Source organism: Octodon degus, unplaced genomic scaffold (genome assembly GCF_000260255.1).
Source record: "Octodon degus isolate 3935 unplaced genomic scaffold, OctDeg1.0 scaffold00040, whole genome shotgun sequence".
Taxonomy (NCBI): Eukaryota; Metazoa; Chordata; class Mammalia; order Rodentia; family Octodontidae; genus Octodon; species Octodon degus.
This window is the reverse complement of record NW_004524616.1, coordinates 2,805,982-2,828,890: the sequence shown is the minus strand read 5'-3', so window position 1 is coordinate 2,828,890 and position 22,909 is coordinate 2,805,982. Positions and strand designations below refer to the sequence as shown.

The 22,909-nt window shown below is 38.7% G+C and overlaps 1 long non-coding RNA gene across 1 annotated transcript in view; it reads right to left on the bottom strand.

The window, feature by feature from the left end:
• LOC111816780 overlaps positions 1 to 4,633 on the bottom strand; it is a 24,661-nt gene extending 20,028 nt beyond the window's left edge. Inside the window, exons 1-2 of the long non-coding RNA XR_002821117.1 lie at positions 4,623 to 4,633; positions 956 to 961 (exon numbers count right to left, since the gene is read on the bottom strand). This is a non-coding gene — a long non-coding RNA (uncharacterized LOC111816780). The remainder of the gene's footprint in view (positions 1 to 955; positions 962 to 4,622) is intronic.
• Between the last annotated feature and the right edge of the window lie 18,276 nt (positions 4,634 to 22,909).

The window sequence follows — 22,909 nt, the reverse complement described above, 5'->3', positions numbered from 1 at the left end:
CCAGAAGAAAAGTATAAAAATGAAATATAAGAAGTAAAGCCATGCTTTTATGTTGAGCTGTAGGGGACTCAGGTCAACAATTTCTGACACTGCCAGTCAAGCAGAAGACCCAATACTATTTGGACTACTGGACTCCTTTAGAATACTTTGCTGATTTTACACACTTATAATATTCAAATGACAGAACTAAACAAAAAAGGGACACAGATGAATGTCCTTTTTGTTTCTGTGTATTCAAAGTGGTTAGGATAGATATATAGTTACATTCTCTTAATGAATAGAGGGATTTGTTCTAATAGTGTTTGTAAATGGGACATCATGTCTGCATCTTGTGCAGCAAATATCCACTAGAAAAAAGTATGCAATGTGTTAATTATTGAAACTGTCATGCCAATTTGATTTGATACTCTCTCATTGCTATTTGTCTCTCAATAAAATTATGGAAAAAAATAAAGAAGTATGAATCTGAAATATGAAGCAAGAGCATCTAATATTTCATTTGAAGATTCTAAGAGTGAAAAGAGTTTTTTTAGTCTTATTTTCTATCTCTCCCTCCCTTGGATTGGGTGGATGTTAATAAGTAGGAGCAATATCATCTATTCTGATTATACTTTCCAAATTTTTCAAGACTACATACGTAGGTGATGTTTTATTTTCTTGAGTTTTGTATGTATAAAAGTCTCATTTCAAAAAAGTGTGCACTTTATGAATTAAGACCATAGTAGTTTCTCATCACAGAAGCCATTTGTTTTATGTTTTTAAATATAGTTCAACTATAGCAATATTCCTAGGATGTATAAAAGAAAATATATACTTTTTCAATTTTCATTGACACCATGAGCAGTTTACTACTTTCACTGTCTCAGAACTGTGTAGAAACTGGGCTAGCGAGATAGCTCAGCAGATTAAACACCTGCTTAGGCAAACTCAGTGATCGGAGTTTGATCCCCAGCACCACATGCTGCAATGGCCCCACCCTCAGGCATGCTGAGCCAGGCACTGAATCCAGGCATGATGGCACACACCTATAATCCCAGCATTGGGGGAGGCTGAAAACAGGAGGACCATTATGAGCCCGAGCTGCATACTAAGACTCTGTATCAATTACAGAAAGAAGGAAGGAAGGAAGGAAGGAAGGAAGGAAGGAAGGAAGGAAGGAAAGAAAGAAAGAAAGAAAGAAAGAGAGAAAGAAAGAGAGAAAGAGAAAGAGAAAGAGAGAAAGAAAGAGAGAAAGAAAGAAAAGAGAAACAAACCTGGTTTCTCATCAGATTAGGCTGGAAAGATTTTCAAAATAAGAGAAGTCTCAGGTCTCAGGAAATTACAACTGTGTAGATGAGTGATGAAAGCTTTCTCTGGTTAGAGCTGTATTCAAAGGAAAACACATTATTTGAAGGTAAACAACCATTTCCACTTTCCTGGATATGTCCTGATATTAGTCCTGAAATGTTCACATCACAGAAAATCCCTCAATCCTAGTCAACCAGTGCACTTCATCATCCTAAATCATGTTCTGACACTTAGCCAGGACATGCACTTTAGTCATGATATAACACAGACAATAAAACCTAGAAAAAATAAAATGAGTATCCTTGATCACACAATTCATCTCTTTATGGAGAACTGAATCAATCAAAAAATCACATTTGAGAAAGTAAAAACCTCTTGGATTTTCAATCTTCCAACTTTCTGAAAGTTTCTCTTTCCCAAGGAGCACTTTATTTAAGAGAATGCAGTAAGGTTTGTTCACTGCTACGGCTCCAATTAAAAATGCCTCTTAGGAGAAGGCAAAAGTAATAATTTTATCTGAAATTACAGTTCCTAATTCCAGCCAGCATGGATAAATATTGACTTTGGTTTTCTTTCATTTTGAATTTCTAATGGTAAGATAGCCTAAATACTAACCAAAATGTTGTCTTGCAAAATTTGTACTAGAAGTAAAGGGTTTGGGTCATTTGTTCCACTTGTTGAAGTTGGATGGGGTGTAATTCATGGAAGAGTATAAATCTGGCATCCAGTTACCTTCCTAACCTTTGTTTAGTAATAATACCACTTGAGTTATGCAATAAGGAACTCTTGAACATTTGCGATGTGATGAGTGATTCTATGAAAAGTCAGTTTTGATGAGTACATGATGAATTATGATACGCTACAAAGCAAGCTTGTTAAGAATATAGCAAAAAATAACATTTTGTCCTCTCTGCATCAAATCATAGTGCAGAGGAAAAACTGACCAAATGGATATTTTTCAATACTTGTCCCAAGTAAGATTATATTATTTTCCCAGTAATAATAAAACTGTTATTTTTACCTTTCTTGACTCCATTAAAGACAAGGAAATTACATGGAAGGTCTAAAGATATAATTTCATAACAAGTCCTTTTGACATTCATCCACAGTACAGAATCTTGACTAAAAGTTGGGTCATAAAATTTTCATAGTTTTTGGCTCCAGTTTTAAATGCCTTATTTACTTTAATAACAGGCTTTGTAACCAGGACCAGAGAGCAAATGCTCTCTTGCTAAATCAGCCTGTCATGCTAACCTAAGCAGAGGACAATCAAGGGATTGCAATGCACTGGAGACACTGAGATGACTAGTATGTGGGACCCTAGCCAAATTGTACAGAGGCTTGTTCGCTGGCTCTGTAGGCAAACTGGTTGCATTCAAATTCAGGTTGTTTTTCCTTACAAGCTCTGTAACAATGGGCAAAACATTTTAACTTGACACTTCAGTCCTCATTTGTGACAAATAATGACAGCAACCTCAGAATCTTTTTGTAGTTTAAGTATCAGAGCTTATGTCAAGGCAGTAGAAGTGAGAGTGGCTACTCCCTGAAGTGGTTTTGGAAGCTCTCTTTAGTGAATGCCTTCACAAGAAGTGATCAAAAATACAGCAAATGCTGCTGTGGGGTGCTAGCCAAGGAAAAAGCAGGCTTGTAAAAGCATGTGCTGGGTCCCTATCTACCTTATTCACTAGATATGGCACCCTCTGAGATTTGGCTCATCCATAAAGCCAAAATGACCTCTAAAGGTAAATGTTTTGAGTCCATTTAGGACATTGAAACATCCTGACAACACACTGAAAACACTCAAGGAAAAAGATTTCCAAAACTGCTTCCAAAAAATGGCAGGAGTGATAGGATTAAGTGAGTTTGAAGAAAGAGGGGTTAACTTGAGGGGGATTGATGCCTTATAACATAATACATTTCTTTAAATTTAATCATTTACCATATTTTCTATGGAAGCATATATTCCAAGTATATTTTCAAATTATATTTTTGAATCAATGTTCATCAAGCACTGATGTTGATGATGCTGATGTAGGTCTCTCTTCTTCCTCTTCAAGGCTCCGACCACATAGAACTGATTACTTCATCACATGTACCACATGTCTGATTGCAATTTAGATCTCCTCCGATGTTTCTCACTTGCAGGAATAAATGTTCCTCCAACCTTTGTTAAATCTTTGCTAAATAAAACTAAACCTTCCTAAATCTCATCATCTTTCCAGTATTTGCTCCTCAGTGAGATTTTCTTTGGCTAACTAAAATACCAGGTGGTTATAATGTCTTCTGAAACTTCTCCTTCATTTGTAAGAAATGTTACATAGTAGACACATAACATATGATCATTATTAATATCATAAATCATATAAATGAAGGAGACATAGATTCACAAAATAGCAGCATTTGCTAATGTATTCAGCAACCTTTCATTACAGACAGACAAAAGTATTATAAGCATTTACAAATTGCAGTAATCATATTAACATCATGATTTTTTCCATAGTCACACAATATCCATAGCACTATTTGCTCAGAATTACAATAATATTGTTCGAATTTGTGTTCAATTTTTTGAGAAAATATGAAATCACAATGATTAATAGTAAATAATTCTTTGGGAAACATTGATCTAATTCAATCTTCTTCCCTTCCAGATTAAGAACCTGAGGACTAGACAAGGAATAGAAGTTGCTCACATCTGCTATCAAGTATACATCATTAGTGTACCAATAACAACTCTTCAGTTCTCCCCTCTTCTTCAAAGGCATTTTTATTACTGTTATATACCACCTTTTGTAAGTTGCATCCCAGATAGTACCTGCTTCAGTTATGCCAACTTACAAGGTCTCACAGAGTAAATAATCCACACTTATTTTTAATGACTTATAAAATTACAAGTAACTGTCTTGGTAGTAGATGTTTCTAAAGATATATAATGCCCTACTCTAAAGTAGTAGTTTATGTTTCAGAAACTGTGGCATGATAATGTTCTTCTCTTTCATTCCATGTGATCACACCATGACTGCTTGCCAACAAGTAAAAAAATAAATTTTGATCAGAACTACATTTCCTCACTGCCATGATGGCATTGTGATGACAAAACTGCCTTTCTGAATAAACAGTTTTATTGAGATTAATTCATTCACTGTACAATTAAAGTATTTAATGTCTCTCTTTATATTCACAGGGTTGTTGTATTAGACAATTTTCTGTCATTATATCAAAATAGCTGAGGTAATTAACTTATAAAGAGAAAAGGTTCCTGTTAGCTCCTAGGACTGGAGGTACCAGTCCTAGATCAAATGTCCTCATGATCCTCAGTCTGTGGTGAGGTCAACACATCACAATCAGTGTGGTGAAGCAAATGTTTTCATTTCTTGAGCTCCAAAGGAACTGCAAGACAGGAAAAGACCAGAATCTCACAATCCTCTGGTGACCTAAAGATTTGCCAACACTTCACCTCCTAAAATCTCTACCACTTCCCAACAGTTCCACACTGGGGACAAAACTGCAAAACATGAACTTTGGGGAGCATTCAACATCCACATGATAGGTGCTATGTAATCATCTTCCTTATCTATAATTTTAGAATACTTTTATTTCTCCAAAGAAAAAATTAATTACATGAAACAAATAGCAATGGACATGAAAAATCAAATAAACACTACTGAAGTTGTAACAGGGGAACTTAATACCAAACTGTCATGAATAGATCAACTAGACAAAAAGAAGAAGAAATTTCAGAACTGAACCAAACTTGTGAACAAATGGACTTAGTAGATAACTGTAGAATGTTCCATCTCACAGTGGGAAACACATACTCCCAGGTGCTCATGGGACATTCTCTACAATAGGCCACCCAATAGCTAATAGAACATGTTTAATTAGATTCAAAAGCATTGAAATTATCTCATGCATATTATCACACAATAGTGCAGTAAATTGGAAATCAATGGCAAAAGAAACCACAAAAACTGCATAAACATATGGAAATTAAATAACACCCTCCTGAGCAACAAATGGGTCACAAATAAAATTTTAAAAGAAATTAGAAAGTTTATACTTTTAAATAACAATGCCAGTAGAGCATACTAGAACTCTTGGATACTCTGAAACCCATAAGAAGAAGGAAATATACAGCAGTTGAACGCAAGTCAGGAAAACAGAGCAAGCTTAAATAACCTAACATTCTATGTCAAACTTCTAGAGTAAGAACAAGTCAATCCCATGGTTTATGTGGGGGAGGAAATGATGACGATCAGAACAGAAACTAAACCAACTGAGGCTAAGAAAACAATACAAAGAATAAATAAATCAAAATGTTGGTTCTTTGAAAGATTAAATAAAATTGATAAAACCTTAATGAACCTTATTTTAGAAAGGAAAGACTCAAGTCTATATAATTAGGGATGGAAAAGATGAAGTCACAATAATTTCTGCAGGAGACAATTAATACTTACTTAAAGAACCTTTATTCTAGTAAAATTGCAAACACAAAAGAAATTAATATATCCTAGATACATATGAATCATAAAATCTGAATCCAAAAGATGCACAAATTCTAATAAATCCAATATCAGTAAATTAAATTGAAGATGTAAAATCTTACCAACAAAGAAAAGCCCATGTCCTGATGGATTTATAGTTGAATTGTACAAAATTTTAGAGAAAATTTAATGCCACTACTCCTCAAACTCTATAGTGAAATAGAAGGGAAGCAATACTCCCAAATTCATTCCTGGAAACATGTGTTAACATGATTTTTAAACCAGAGAAAAGTCCAGCCAGAGAGAGAGAGAGAGAGAGAGAGAGAGAGAGAGAGAACACAGGCCAATTTCTGCAAGGAAAATAGATGCAAAATTCCTCAATAAGATACTGGCAAACAGAATGTAACAAATTGTTAAGAAGATGATACATCATGACCAAGTATGATTCATCTCAGAGACACAGGGATGGTTCAGCAAACATAAATTAATAAATACAATCACCATATCAACAGACTAAAAGATAAAAATCACATGATCATTTCAATAAATGCAGAAAAAGCATCTGATTAAAGTCTAACACCCATTTATGAGAAAAACCCTACAAAAAAAATCAGAATCATCTTTACATCAGTCTGATAAAAGCTATCACAAACCACTGACCAACATCATACTAAATAGCCAAAAACTGAAAACTTTTATTCTATAATCAGAAACAAGATAAGGATGTCCACTTTAACCAATGCTATTCAATGTGATTTTGGAAACATTAGCCAGAGCCATTAGAAAGAGAAAGAAATAAAGATAGCAAAGGAATAAATTTTCATTATTTGCAAATGACATCATACTCCACACAGAAGACTCCAAACACTGCAACGAATGACTTCTAGATTCAGTAACCAAATTCAGTTGTGTAGTAGAACACAAAGGCAGCGCTCAAGAATCAAGTCTTCCTATACACAGGTAACAAGTTGATTGAGAAAGAAAACAGAGAAACAATACCTTTCACAATAGAATTGAAAAAATGAAGTACTTAGGAATCAATCTAACAAAGTAAAAGATCTTTCCAATGAAAACTGCAGTACTCTGAAAAAGGAGATCAGGAAGATATCCAAAAATGGAACGATGCCACTTGATATTAGGTGGGAAGAACCAATATGGTGAAAATGGCCATAGTCCTAAAATTATTATACAGATTTAATTCAATCCAAATTAAAATACCAATAGCATACCTCATAGAACTAGAGAAAACATTCCTAAAACTCATTTGGAATATAGCAACTTGTTTGTCTGGCTCCCCTGGGATGCTCCACGTTCCTGGGCTGGCATTGCTTGAGCCAGGCATGTGTGATCACGCTCCAGCTCCGCTACTCCCCATAATAAAGAAAGATAAACTTGAGACATTTCAAGCTAAATGGATGGTGACATAAATCAGGCCCCCGTGTGTAGTATCACGCTGTCTCGTTGTTCTGAGAAACTAAAAGAGTAAATAAGACCAATATGTATAATACATAGTGTAAGCTAAGATGAAGTGTTTCAGATGGAAGGAGGACTAGGGAAGGAGAGGGAAAGAAAGAAGAAAGGGAAAAAATGAGAAAAGAAGGATAGAGTACGGACAAAGTTTTGTAAATAAAGAGAAGAAGGGGGTGCTGAAAGGAGGGTTGGGGACTGAAGAAAACAAGAGGGTTCAAGGTATATCATACATGTGTACAAATCCCTTATGGTGAATGTAATCAGTATGTATAACCATATTTTACCAATAAAATTAAAGAGAAAAAGAGAAAAAAATAAAGAATCAATAAAAATTAGAGATAGGACAAAGAAGTGTTTGGGCTTAGTATCCAGATTAAGAGGAACTTCTTTTATCTACTCATGCATTGCAATTTTGAACTATGTCTCAGGAAAGTTATAGAGTCCTTCCTGGTCCTTGTCTTGGTCCAGGAAGTTTATATTTGTAATCTCATGGATAAGTTATTGGAGTCTTGTTGAATTAACTTCAATCTACCACATCCAGTGCACCTCACAATGAGAATAAAGACACTAAAGCACATTTATAGTGATGGGGAGCCAAAGGATCCTAAGTTTAGCCATCGTGATGGCTCTCTGGTGCCAAAGCCTCAACCCAGGGCTGAACCAGGTGTTATTCGTGGCAGGAAATAGATGAGTGCTGTGAGCTGGGCTAGGTAGGAGGCCTGTGTTTACCTCTGCAATATGCAGAGAGAAGGATATGCAGTGAATAATCTGCATTACACAATTCGGTGTTTTGGGGTCCAGTGCTTCAGCTCTCATGTGTAGTCTTTCAAGCCCCAGGAAGTCGAAGCCATTATCTCCAGCTCAATTCCAGCCAACACCATGGAACAAGAGCAGCAAGGTTACTGGGCAAACACGCATGCCATCTTCAAAGACTAACACCAGCACCTTGGCTAGACCAATAGGCATTGCTTAGAGCCAATTGAAGGGATAAGGCAAAGTCCTAGCCAGCTCTGTACATGTCAATACATGGAAATAGGGCGAGGCACAGCCAAAATGGAGACAACTCCTCTTCCTTCAAGGGGAGTCATGCAGGTGGTCCTCCACAAAAAGTAGTACATTGTATGGAGTTCTTTGAAGTTGAGAATTTTGTTTTGGTTTTATTTTGATTGTTTTTATTTCATCTGTGTCAGAACAAATAAAAGACTTAGATGAACAATCTCATTTTGAATTGTTAGCTTTTTTATGATGTGGCCATATCCACAGGTTGAAAAATAAAAAGTGGGGCTGGGGAGATGGCTCAGTGGAATAAACACTTCCTTGGCAAGCACAAGGGTCTGAGTTCAATCCCCTGGTTCTGGAAAAAAAAGAAAAAGAAAAAAAAACTAAAAAGCACATTTATTTTTTTTCACAGTGTCAAGTTTCTTAGTTAAAAATTTCTAATTTATAAATTTCTTACAGATCAAGATAGATGAATATTTGAAGCTATATTCTTAATAGCTTCTTCTGGAGGCCTTTTTTTGGCTAGATAAGATGATTTAGGATTATTCAAAATTTAATATTCATTGCGTTAGAGGATTAAATTGGAACAATTGTTTTATCACCTTTCCAGTCAGTGGGCCATGGGGACAAGCAAGTGAAGAATTGCTTTAAACCGCCCTTTGTTCCCTCTCCCCCACGGTCGGCACATAGTGAGTAAGTGAGTAAGCTACACAGAGTGCAAGGAACCGCAAGTGTGTATGCTCATTGCAGGCTAACAAAGAGACTACTTTTCAAAATTCTTCTCAATTGACTGACTTAAAAGATAAGAGAAAATGGTATGTATTTCCTTTTGAGACATAAACATCTGAGGTCAGCTGGCTAACTGATGTGAAGGAGTGCCAAAAGATGTTCTGATTCTTTAGAATGTGTGCAGAGATCTGTTCTCTGATGAGACTGAACTCACAGAAGGGGTACCAATGACTCACCAAAAGGTCAAGGGGAAAAATCTATTTCTCTCTCCCCCAACATAGCATAAATGGTTGAATTCATTCTCCCTGACTTTGGTCTGTCTCTGAAACATCCTCAGTTGAATAAAGCGGAACAACAACAAAAGAATCTATTAATCATCTAATTTGGGTCTGCAGTAGACACTACATTCATATTTTGAATAATTTGCTTAGTAAATCCTCCGACAAGTCATGTTGGCCAAACCACTTTACATTGAGGAAGTGCTTAACTCTGAACAAAAACAATCCTTAGTGCTAGTTTCTGGACATCATTAGCTTTAAAATTGAAGTAATTCTAACATGAGAAGCAAGGGAGTAAGAAAGATCTCAGTTTTTAACACCATTTCTCTTATTAAGAATAACATAGGCCCTTTATAAGTCACTTTGAATGCAAAGACTACTTCCTTATACACAAAGTAAATATATGCAATAAACATATTAAGCTTCAGTAAATATGGGGGGAAAGGGCACACTGTTAAAATTTATATGTTAATCCTTTTTCATCTTACCATAGACAATCTTCTCCACAAAGAGACATAAAAATGACAATGCCTCATTACCATATTCAAATGCAGTGAATTTAAAATATCTCAGCTTTTTAGATGATTAATTCTGACCAAGAACACTTTTCTCTTTGCTGAGTGAATGATAACAATTAATTTACAGTAAGCAAGCGATTCCCATTCTGCTCACACTCAGACCTCCTGGCCAGAATCTGTGGAGAGGAGGATCCAGCCACCTCGGCCACTGCCTATTCATCTGCTGGATTATCCTCCTTTATAAGCACTGCCATAGCAAGATGAATTTGCATCCAGCTGAGATAATGGTCCTCATCATCATGCATCTTCTGGGAACGTCCCCCCATCTTCAGCACATGTCGAATGTCTCCTTTGGTAATGATTCGAGCAACCATTTTTGTGTGCTTTCTCTGTACTGGTCATTTTGTGCTAATTACTTCACATACATTATTTCCTTTGACCTTCGCAACAGCTTCATGAATGAGATGCTATTATCTCCATTTTACAGATGAGAAAACAGGCTTAGAGGGGTTAAAAACTTACCCACAGAGGCAGAGCTAGTATTTGGGATCTGAACCTAAGTCTGTCTGGATTTAAATCATTACATAAAATTCCTGCTTGATCTAAGTAATGAAATAAGTCCACCCAGATTCTGCTTTTTGCTTTAGCTCAATTCAGACAATAGAGAAAGCCTCCTATATCAGAAAACTCAAACTTACTATTTACATTAAAAATAATAATGGAGGAGCCGGGGAGATAACTTAGTAGAGTAAGCACCTGCCTGGCAAGTGCAGGGTCCTGAGTTCAATGCCCAGTACCAAAATAATAATAATAATAATAATAATAGTAATAGTAATAATAATAGTGGACATTTGTTGAAAAATTATCAGGCACTAGGGCTGGGATGTAGCTCAGTGGTAGAGTGCTTGCTTAGTATACTCAACACCCTGGTTTTAATTTCCAGAATTGTAAATTAAAAACAAAGAAACAGATTACCAGGCATTAGGCTCTTCATGCATACCTTATTCTTTTCTTTTAACAATAGCACTATTCTAGACTTTCAACACATATTTTATGTGTATTTATTTATTTAAAAGCTGTTTTTCTTCTGTGTGTGTGGGTGTTGGACCGAAGAATTCACACAATCTAAGTAAGCACTTTACCACTGAGCTATATTCCCAGCCTATATTTTAACTTAAACTAATGAAACGTTTCACATGTTCAAAATGTGTGCATGAACTTACACATACCCATCATATTTATGTGTTTTTCACACATTTGTCTTCTCCCTCTGCTTAAAGGAAGTTATTTGCTGTTAAGAACCAGCCAAGCTTCCTCTTGTCTCCGTTGTGCTTCCTCAACGCCTCTCTCCTAATTGCTACTCAGTCTTCAGAACCAGTTGCTTTTGCTCTCAGAAATGGTTTGATGGGTCCCATGTCTGGTTCTTTCCCTTTGGTAGCATTATCAGGCTATGTCTTCATCTATTATTTGTCTTTCTCTCCCATGACACTGGGAGCTCCTGTACTACAATGGTTGACATATTAAATGTGTATAGCAAAGTAGCCACACAGGGAAGCTCAGAGGAAAACTTACTTAAATAACACAATTAATTCCTGTTTCTATAATTCACACCAAATTGCTTAGGCTGCATATCATATTCTTTTAATGCTCTGTATTGGCAGGGATTTGACCTATGATTTGTCACATGGTTCCAAATCCTTGAATCTATGAAGTGGTACCAAGCTCTTTGGTTAAAAAAAAAAAAAAAAAGTGGTAGGGACATGTAGAATACTTTTACTTAATCAGTAACTTTCTCTTTTCTTTTTCATTTTTTACCTTTCCTTGGGCTATTATCAATTGTCTTTCCATTTGCTTCAAGTTTAGAAACAGGCTTAGGGAACTAATGAGTTAATTTATTTGCTAATTTTAGTAGATTTTATGTCTTTGACACATTAAATGCAGTTTTTTTAATCCAGTTTTGATTCTTTGAAATTCATATTATAGCTTAAAGCAAGGGTGGGTTTTTTTGGCTTATAAAACAATAAAGCCATGAAAGGATCTTTTATTTTTTATTTTTTTTATACTTTAGGGAAGGATCTACAGAGTGTTCAGGGTCTCACTACTAGATCTGCCGGATCATCATAGTGATCTGCCTATTTTCAGCCTCACAAGAGCTGGGATTATAGGCACCAGCCCCCACGTCCAGTCTCAATTGCTGTCTCAGCACACCCCAGGGGTGGGGCTGACAAGGGATCTTATAAGAACTGTATGGAGGATCATTTTTGCAACTGTGAAACTGTACCAGTCAGTATTCACAAGAGAAATGGACATAACACATGCTGTGCAAATAGGCAAGAATTTAAAGATTGGCTTACAGTGCTCACTCATGAAGTTGGGTGTGGCAGAATGCAAAAGAACTGTCTGTGTATGGGGATCCAAAGGACTCAGCCGAAGGCCTGGAGCCCTGTGTAGTGCCCTGTGGGAGTCCCCTATGTGAGTCTATATCAGGACACTATAATCTCTGCTTTGGAAGGCCAAAAAGTCTGCATTGGAAGGTTGAAGGTTCTGTGTCAAAAGCTACAAGGTGACGTCTAAGGTGAAGGTAGAGACTGGAGGTCTCTGAAGAAGGCAGAAGCGACCCTCATCATTTCCCTTTCATAGCATTCTGGAGATAGTTCTTCCTAAGGTGGATCTTCCACACCCAGAACTATGCTGAGCCAGTTCAGTTGGGCATTGTTTAGTCAAGTTGACATGATCAATCAGTTACCACAGTCTGCCCCTTGTCATCTTCACAACTGGACACATTTCTTTAAACATAGTCTCTAGATAAAAGGACAAGTTCATAAGATGCTTGACCTGTAATAACTATCCTGAGATCAAATGCAAACACACTAATTGTATCCCCAGAATAGTAGGAAGTTTTCTTTGAGCAATGCTTACTCTTAACATTGTATAACTTGGCTGGAGAGAGAGCTCAGTGGTCTAAGTGCCTGCCTGGCAAGCTCAGGGTCCTGAGTTCAATCCCTGGTACCACAAAAAAAAAAGGTTCTATGCCATTTGTCATCTGTCATTTAGGGGATTATAGTTTCCCACTGACTTTAGGGGAGGTTTATTTTTTGGGGTTTTTTGCGCAGGACTGAACTCAGGGCTTCCAGCTTGCTAAGCAAGCATTCTACTGCTGAGCCTAATCCCCAGTCCCTCCCATTGACTTTAACGACAGGTTATGTTTATATTATGAGAATCGCTAAGAGATCTGCATTTTATGTATATTCTTCCTTTCTGTGTTGTGGAGCAATAGTCCAATTTCCTTTTGAAAGTTGGGATCAATCAGCCCTGACAATATTATAACTATGTTTTCAGCTTGTATTCTCAGAGGTACGAAGGAACAAAAATGTCTAGAGGACATTTTAGCTTCATTGTTGTCTCCTTGGTACATGTCCTACCCTCTCCGGAGCTATGACATCTAAACCAGCAGAACACTAAATAAGGGGAACAGCAAGCAAAAAAGTCTGCTAGTTGATCACTAGAAGTAATGATGAGTGAGATCATTCCCATTTTCACCCTTTGATTCCTGGATTAATGTATCCTGGCTGTGGGAGATGGCATCATATAATGGAGGAAGATTCAAAACATATACAGCCTTTTGAAAAATATTTCCCCAGCACTGCAAGTAACTGTCACATACCTGGCACCATAACTGTGTCTTCAAAGGATCATTCCATCTTTCTATTGGTCCAGCTGCTTCTGTATGGTAAGCAATGTAATAAGACTTGGGAATTCCCCAAGTATGAGCCCACTGCCTCACTTCTTTTGATGCAAAATATGTTCCTTGGTCTCAGGTTATGCTGTATAGAATTCCATGACAGTGAATAAGGCATGCTATGAGTCCATGGATGGTCATTTTGGTAGAACCATTATATTCAGGGAGGGCAAATCCATATCCAGGGTAAATATCTATGAAAATAAAGACAAAGCACAGTACTTTCCATGATGGAAGTGGTCCAATACAATCAACCTGTCACCAACTGGCAGGCTGCTCACCCCACGGGATGGTGCCATACTGGGGACTCAGTGTTGGTCTCTGCTGCTGGCATATTGGGCACTCAGCAGTAGCTATAGCCAGATCAACCTTGACAAGTGGGATTCTGTGTCACTCAGCCCATGCATCACTTCCATCCCTGCCACCATAGGCACTCTGCCCATGAGACCATTGAGCAATGTTAGGGGTGGCTGAAGAAGAGAGTAGACTACTACCTACAGAACAGGTTACCCTACCAACTTGTTAAAGCCCTCTTTTGCTGAGATGACTTTTTGGTGAGTGTTTATATAGGAAATAAATATTTTTACTTTGCCCATATGAGAAAGTGTATCCACATACCTCTTCCTCAAATATTTTTGTCACCAATTTTCCAGTTATGCTCCAAGTTCCTGACCATCTGGCTATTGGATGTAGGCCTTCAATTAGTGTATACTCACACATCTGGCCATTTCTCCTTTCAGGCAAAATGTACTGCCAGGTGCACTGCCCAAAATTTTGCCCACTGTGAAGATTTCTCCTCACCACTGTCCTTCAGGGCTGTCCTATAAAGGGGCTACAATGTCACAGCTGTCCACTTGTGAGCAGTGCTTAGACAATGCCCAGAACCAACAGAAACCAGGCTCTAGCCTTCTCTTTATCCGAAAGTTGATCATATGGTACACCCCATGAGGCCACAGGTGCATGCTGGCAAACAGAGGGTAATATAGCAGGAGTAGGAGCTGTGGAATCTAGGCAACTTCTTCACGTACCTGCCTCCTACCCTCTGGACCTGCTCTGGCTCAATCATGTATACACCATTCCCATTTAATGATAGACTTTGCTGTGCATAGCCAACCTTATGACTTGGTGGATCAGATAATACCCAGATCATGACAGGCAACTCAGGTTGGATGGTTACCTGGCATCCCATGGTCAATCATTCAGTCTCCATTAAGGCCCAGTAGCAGACCAGGAGGTTTTTTTCAAAGGGAGACTAGTTGTCCAGATGATGGCAGACCCTTGCTCTGAGATCCTAAAGGCCTCCACTGTGATTCTCCTATGCAATCTTGCCAAAGACTTCAAGCAACATCTCTACTTGCCACTGCCACTTCAAGTACCATTGGGTCTGCTGGACAAGACCTAATGGCTCCAGTGGACAAGCAGACTTCACAGCAGCCTGGACCTGTGATAGAGCCTTTTCTTATACTGGGTCCCACTCAAAAGTAGCCATTTCCCAAGTCACTCAGTAAGTGGGCCAAAGGAAGACCTCAAAGTGAGAATGTGTTACCTCCAAAATCCCAATAGGCCTGCTAAGCATTGCGCCTAGCTGGTTGTGGAGAGTGATGAATGCAATAATTTATATTTTACCTTAGAAAGATATCTCCACATTCCTTCACATCACTGTGCTCCTAGAAATTTTGCTGAGGTAGAAGGACCTTCAATTTTAGTTGGATTTATTTCCAATCTCTGGCTTGAAAATGCTTTACTAACAAACCCAGCATGGTTGTTGTCTCCTACTTACTTGACCCAATAAACATAACATCATCAATACAATGCACCAGTGTGATACTTTGTGAGAAAGAAAGGCAATCAAGATACCCATAAACTAAGTTGTGACACTGGGCAGGAGAGTTACCCTGAAGTAGGACAGGGACGCTACATTGCTGGATTTCCTAGTTGAAATCAAATTGTTTCTGATGGTCCTTATCCATAGGCATAGAAAAGAAGGCATTTGTCAAATCAATAGCTGTATTCTAAGAACCAGGAAATACTCAAGCAAGAACATTACATCTGGTGCAGCAGCTGTATTCAGAGTCACCACTTGATCCAGTTTATGGTAATCTGCCATCATTCTCCAAGACTCTTCTGTCTTCTGCACAGGCATAGTAGGAGAATTAAATGGAGATGTGGTGGCAACTACCACCTCTGCATCCTTCAAGTCCTTCATGGTGGCATTAATCTCTGCAATCCCTCTGGGAACTTGACACTGATTTTGGAAACTACAATGGTCTTCATTTGACCTTTCCAACCATAATAACCTTGACACTATAGATTAAGGCATCAATGTGAGGATTTTGCCAAGTATTAAGTATATCTATCCCAATTATGCATTTGGGGGCAGGGGAAATAACTACAGGATGGATTTGAGGATTCAATGGACTCACTGACAATTGGACGCTTGCTTAAACTTCATTGATCACCTGATCTCCATAGGTCCCTGACCCTTAATATAGGGCCTCAATGATATTTTGGATTTCCCAGAATCAGCATTAGTTCAGAGTCAGTGTCTAGGACTCCCTCAAATGTCTGATCATTTCTCTCCCCGCAACATGTAGTCACTCAGGCAAAAGGCCAAAGGTTCCTCTGGGGAAGAATGGGAGAAGGATTGGCTATTTTCTGGTGTAAAAGACCCTTCTCCAAGGTGACTTGGCCTTCCCTTCATTCAAGATGTTCTAGGTCTGAACTGACTGAACTCCAGGAACTGGTTAAGTGACTATGAATTTTTCAATTGTGTAAATTAATGTTTTTCAATTACATAAATCTAGTAAAAATTTTGTAGGCTTCCCATCTATTTCACTTTGGGGAACACCTTGCCTGATCAACTAATGCCATAAGTGTATACATACTGGATCATTCTGGTCATTGTTCTGCTTCTGCTGCCTATTAAATGCACCCTACCTTTGGAAATTAAGTGCTGTCACGTGACCTCTACCCTCTGGGATCTAATCAAGCCCACTGCCCTTCTATTTCCTAATTTAGAAACTACAATCCACACCATAAGGTCTGGCATATAGAGCAGGGTAACAATAGGGCTCTACAGGGATGTTTGTGCTCCCCTTACAAATCTGTTTCTCTCTGGTATTAGTGAAGGGTACATTTTCTGGATCATTTTAGTTTGGAGGATTAGATTTAATATGACAGATCCACTATAACATTTGCATTTCCCTAACCCTCATCAACTGTAGGCCATGGATATCAGTCATCTCTAACACATTCTGCCAACCAGCTAAATAAACTCTTAACATCTTCCTTTTTTATGTATTTAGTAGAGGGGGTACAGGGTTTCACTATGTAGATTGGACTCGGAGTGACCCTCCTGTCTTCAGCATCCCAAAGTGCTGGGATTATAGGTGCATGGCACCAGGCCCAGTCTCAATCACTGTCTCAGCATGCCCCAGGAGTGGGGCCAGCAGGGCATATGGGGGATCTGACCCTAGCCACTGTGCTCTGCCTAAGCAGGCACTTTAGACCACTGAGCTATCAGGCTGGCCCTAACACCTTTCTTTACTCTGTGAGTTGCAACATTAAATCCAGAATTTCTGCTTCATTGACCCATATCAAAAAACTCAGCCCAATCCAGGTGTATATTTTTGCCATCATTATTTCACCCACAAAAGCCACTCCCACACTTGCTCTTCAGGCCTCTGCTTATAAGAGTTAGAGACCTAGAGGAGTCCTTCGGGAGAGTATCAGACCTGCTAATGGGCCATATTATGCTCCTCACCCTTAGGAGCCTTCTGTGATGTCAGCCTACCTATGAGCCTACAGGCAAAAGTGTGTAGTGAGGGTGGGTCCTGAGGAGTGTCAGCATCACCATACTTAGTCAACACAGGGTTAGTTTCCTCAGGTATACTAGGAGAGGTTGACCTTGCAGGGTGGAGGTGGGGCTGCCTCTGGCACTGCAGGTGCAGAAATCCCTTCCTCTGGAAAAATAATTTCACTAGCTTCTAGGAGGTCAACCTCGCAGCCTCGTTGTTATCCTTCCATATATCTCCATCCCAGCTTATGGGACTCCATTTCTTTCTGATCAGTGCCCTCGTGTTTGCTTCAGAAAACCCTCCAGGCTAAGCATTAAACTTGCACTGTAGCTCAACCAATTGAATTATGAAGGCCTGTGTTTGTTTTCCTGAAATCTTTGCCCTGAAGCTAAAAGAAAAGAGATTTTCTTTCAGGACACACTTAGAAACTTTTAAATTTTTTATGTGTGTCTGAAGTTGGGAATTTGAATCTTTGACCTCCTTACTGTCCTTTCACTATTTGTCCCTACAGTCACAAGACTAGATTTTTTTTTTTTATGAATTTAGGACAGGGTGTACAGGGTCTCACTATGTAGGTCAGACTCATAGTAATTCTCCTGTTTTCAGCCTCCCAAGTGCTGAGATTACAGGCATGCACCACCATGCCCAGTCTCAATTGCCATCTCAGCAATCCCCCAGGGGGTGGGGCCAGCACAGCAGAATGGGGATGAACCCCGGCTGCTGTGTTCTGCTGAAGCAGGTGCTATAGAAGACTAGATCTTTTAATGGATGTTTTAAATTTCTGCTTTATTTTTCACTAGTTTATCTACGGATACTGAGCAAGGCCACCAGCCAATGTAATTATATTTCCCACTCTGCCAAAAATAGTCAAAATATATAAGGTGTTGCAAAATTCCTTACATCTCCTAAATGGTGAATTAGGGTAATCAAATGGATTCACACTGCACATTAAATAGTTCATACCAAGGACTATCAATATTTCCCACAGTATCAGAAGAAAAGACAGGGGCCAGGGAGACAGCTCAGTAGAATAAGCACTTGCCTGACAAGCACAAGGGCCTGAGTTCAATCCCCAGTTCTGCCAAATCCCTAAGGCCATTAAAGAATTTGATCTTTATAATTCTGTTTCTTGAGAGTCACTCATGGCACAAAAATCTGTATTAGTCAGTGTCCAGGTATAGGGAAACAGGTAGTTATAGTTAGAGAAACAGGTATAGGGCTGGCCAAATAGCTCAGCAGATTAAAGCGCCTGTAAGCAAGTGCAGCATTCAGGGGTTTGATCCCTGGGCCTGCCATGCCAGCCCTGCCACCGGGATGCACTGAGTGGCTGTAAACAGGCAGATAACTACGAGTCTGATCTAGAAGTAAGACCCTGAACACCCTGTAAACCCTTCCCTAAAATATAAAGAGAGTGAGTGAGCAAGTGAGAGAGAGAAACAGATATAATACAAGATAAACAAATGCACAAGAATTTACAGACTGGTTTTACAATGGGCACCCAGAGATGGATGTGGAAAAGTGAAAAAGATCTGTCTATTCTATGGTCATCTCAAGTATTAAGTCAAAAGTCTGGAACTCTGTGTGGTGTCCCCTCTGAGTCTGTACCAAGTTAGTAGAGTTTGCTTCAGAAGTCTGAAGAATCTGTGCTAAAAGCCAGGAGATGACATTCAAGGTGAAAAGTGGAGACTAGAACTCTTTAAAAGAAGACAGAAGCAATCCTTCCTTCTTTACTTCCCTTTCATAGAATTCTGGTGATAATTCTTCCTGGGATGGATCTTCCACACCCAGAACTATGTTGAGCCAATGTGGTTGGATGTTAATTACTGAAGCCGACCCAATCAATCAGACACCATGAAACCTATAAGTCTTTGACTCCCAAAAGAGAATCAAAACAAAATTTTCAATGAAAACTTAAAACTTGAGCCCAGATAGAGCATTGTAGTAGAATAAAGACAACTCCCAAACTGTGTGATTTGCAATCAAGATGAGGCTACTAGATGTATAATAAAGAATTCAAAGAGCACCAGGGATTTGGTTTTGGAACAGGTTCCCATCAATTCTCAGATTGCATTCAGGTGTGTAAACTTCATTTATCGAAGACATGAAGGAGATGGTGCTGAAAGAACAGTTCCTACTGAAGATTGTTTACCTGCACCAGTACCGTCTGGGTAGTGAGACCTGAGATCTTCAAGTCAGGAAGCACCAGCAAAACCTGGCCTTACGCAGTTTTCTTATTGCCTTTGAAGATTAAAAGGAGAGGCTTCTCTTTTAGTTTTGCAAGAACAAAGAGGATAGAGAGACTTGGCCACGGCCATACAGTTTAAATTCTTATGGCTCCAAGTACAGACCACTTCTTAGCCTCAACACAATGAATTTTGGAAGCCAACTCGAGTTTAAGGGGAGAATTCTGAGGCTGTGTTGGCAGCAGTGTAACTAGGCTTCCAGCTGGGAGAATGAGCAAACAAAGTGCCTCTATTCCAACTCACAGCATTGGACTCATCTGCCATTTCACTGAGTGTTATTGCCCTACTGACAACTCATCAAGATTCTGCCTGCAATTCTTTTCCCTATATTTTTATATCGATTTCCAAAGTATAAACATTTCCGCAGCTATTAGCATTTGTTCCTTCCACAATCTTACTTAATCCTGGAAGATAAGTGAATCTGAAGGATCATTGCCACATGCATAAGCAGTAATCATTGGAGGAGAGAAGTGGCATGAGCGAGGTGGGCTGGTGCACCCCAGGGTGTACTTTTCTCACTAAGCCATAATTCCTTCAAAATTTAACTCAATAAAAGGAATATTTTGTTAGATTCAATATATGCTTTACTGCTTTTTACCAGGCACTGTAACACTGTTTTGTGCATTTGTGCCGATATCATAACTATTATACAAGAAACTGTCCTATGAAATGCTATTTTGAATCTTATGGGCAAACCCCTACCCATATGGTCATTCTCAAATATTATAAAAATAGATATTTTGAAGATGCATGCTAATGCTCAGGTACTAAAGGCTAGAGAAGATTACATAAACTCTCAAAATGGCCAGATCTTGGCCCAGATTTTAGCAAATTTCCCCATACAATGACAGCATCAGTAGGGGCCCCTCACTAAAGATTCTGGCCTGCACCTATCTGTAGCAAGAGGAGGCTTAAAGTGAATCCATGAACCCCAATCACCTGTGTACACACATTCTTCTAATTATTCACTTGAATACTAGTATAGGTTCCACTTCAAAAGGATTGTACCATTGTAATTAAAGATTTTAATCAATTGATTTTAATTTAGAGGCATGATCCTGCATAAGTCTGACCTTAATTAGCTGATTCTTAAAAGAAGGGATTTAGACCAACAGAGACACTCTTTAAAATATCCAACATTTCTGTAGAGCTTCATAGGACAATGACATGAGGCAGAGGGGCTTTGGTAGCCCTGGGTGATCTTTGCCTGACAGCCAATAAGACAAAGGTGGACAGACTATCAATGGCAGAAAACTGAAATTAGTCATCAAACAATGAGCCTGGAAGATGACCTGAGAGTCAGAGGCAGCTTTATTTAACCCAATGAAAGCCGCACCTAAGTAGTGGTGGGTTCTAGAACCATCTAACCTGTATCCAAATTTCTTATCCAAGGAAACTGCAACAGCACATTTTTGTTGCTTTAATTTCTTAAATTTGTGATGATTGTTACCAACAATAGAAAATAAATGTGCTCCACATGCAGGGAGAATTAAAACCCTTTTCAGGTGCCTATATGTGTTAATTAATCTTATATTTCACAATCTACCTCACCTTTGCTGTCCTTTTGAAGGCAGCACTTCGCCCCTCCTTCATGGGAAGCACCTGTAAGCTTTGCGCTCTACTTTTGAATCACTGGCTTTCCAAAGTCTGTCCTCTACCTGCAACCCCTGCCAGCAAGAGACCGACTCTCATCTTAGGCATAGACTCCTTCAGAAACTCTCCCTTTCCTGAGTAAGATTTTGCCTTCCAACTCCTAGCCTATTTCCAAATACTTCTTGGGGTATTCTTGGAGATTGAGCACCCCGGCGACTTCCTTACGTCCCCCACCCACTCAGCAGGGACTGGCAATGTATGTGCTGGGAGCATTGACAGTGTCAGGAGAATTTCTATTGACAGATGTGTCATAGCCTAAAGTTATAGAACACAAGTTACACAAATAGCTTCAGACAGAAACGTAAAGATAGGACCATTGTGGGCAGAGTCAGAAATGATGGTTATGTGTGGAATCAGAATCATTGGTAAAGGTAAGGCTACTATTGTAAAGCAGGTAAGACACAATGTGTAATTATTTCCCAATTCACCTGTTTTCTCACCTTTTATGCAGGGTCCCCACATTTGAGCCCTCCTCGATCTTCGCTGTCACATTCGTTATCACCCCACAAGCACGGTGCTCACCAAGCAAGCAGGACTGTCCACAGTTCTCCCAGCACTTCTCCGTCTTCTAGAAAAGACGTTGCCTTTTGAGTTCTTATACTAGGGACACTATACGATCTTTACACATGTGGGTCTGGTTTATTTCACTTATGAGTATATCTTCAAGTGGCATCCACTTAAATATAAATGCTTCAAGTTTGTCACTCTTTATAGCTGAGTAATACTCCATTGTATAAAAATATCACATCTTTTTCAACCATTCCTCAGGTGATGGGCATCTTGGTTGTTTCCAAGATTTGGTTATCACAAATTGTGCTGCTATAAACATAGGTACATCACTATGATAAGACATTTTCACTCAAAAGAAGAAATACAAATAGAAAGGTATAACACAATTAAAAGGAAAGCAAGAACTTGAGGATTGAACAATGAGGAGAGGGCAAGGAGAAAAGCTGGGAAACAGGACAGGGACAAAGCCATACATTTATATGCACAGGATGGGTAAGGCAATGATCCTGAGAAACATCAGCAGGTTTTTGAAAATAGCAGTTAATTGGTAGGATTCTCACCCTGACTAACTATATATGCTGAACCTGTTATCCAAGCAATTGCACTGAAGATAGCAATGTGTAATAGAAGAGTCACACTTGGAATACCTGTCATTCTGGTCCTCTAACTACATACTTCTTGTCATGACATACCAATTATTACCATACTGTCTCACAAGTAAAAGGTTTTTTTTTTTCAAGTGGGTATTAAATGAAAAAAGACAAGAAAAAGAAAAAAAAAGTCACAGGACTGTCCCGCTACAATGCTGAATATGGTCAGATTTCTAAATTTTTGTGTAAAAATACGTAATTGTTTATTCATATTCTTTACGTATTTTTCATTTTTTAAATTTTTATCTCCATATTCTGTAGGGACTTAATGTTTAACATATCAATACTTGATGGAAAATACCTGTTCCATGTTATGTCTAAGATGTTTGATATTCAGACAGATAGTGAAGTTAAACCCAACTGCATAAGATGTAGCATAATAATAAGTTCTCTTCTGGAGGGTTAACAACCTAAGTTTGCAGACCAAAACTTAGAGAAATAGAAGGGCTGCAAGGACAGCCAACATTTTGACCATAGCCTTTCAAGGTCAGTGAAGACTCAGGACATAGGAGAACCTATACTGTAACACCATGTAACTCAGTTGTGTCCCAA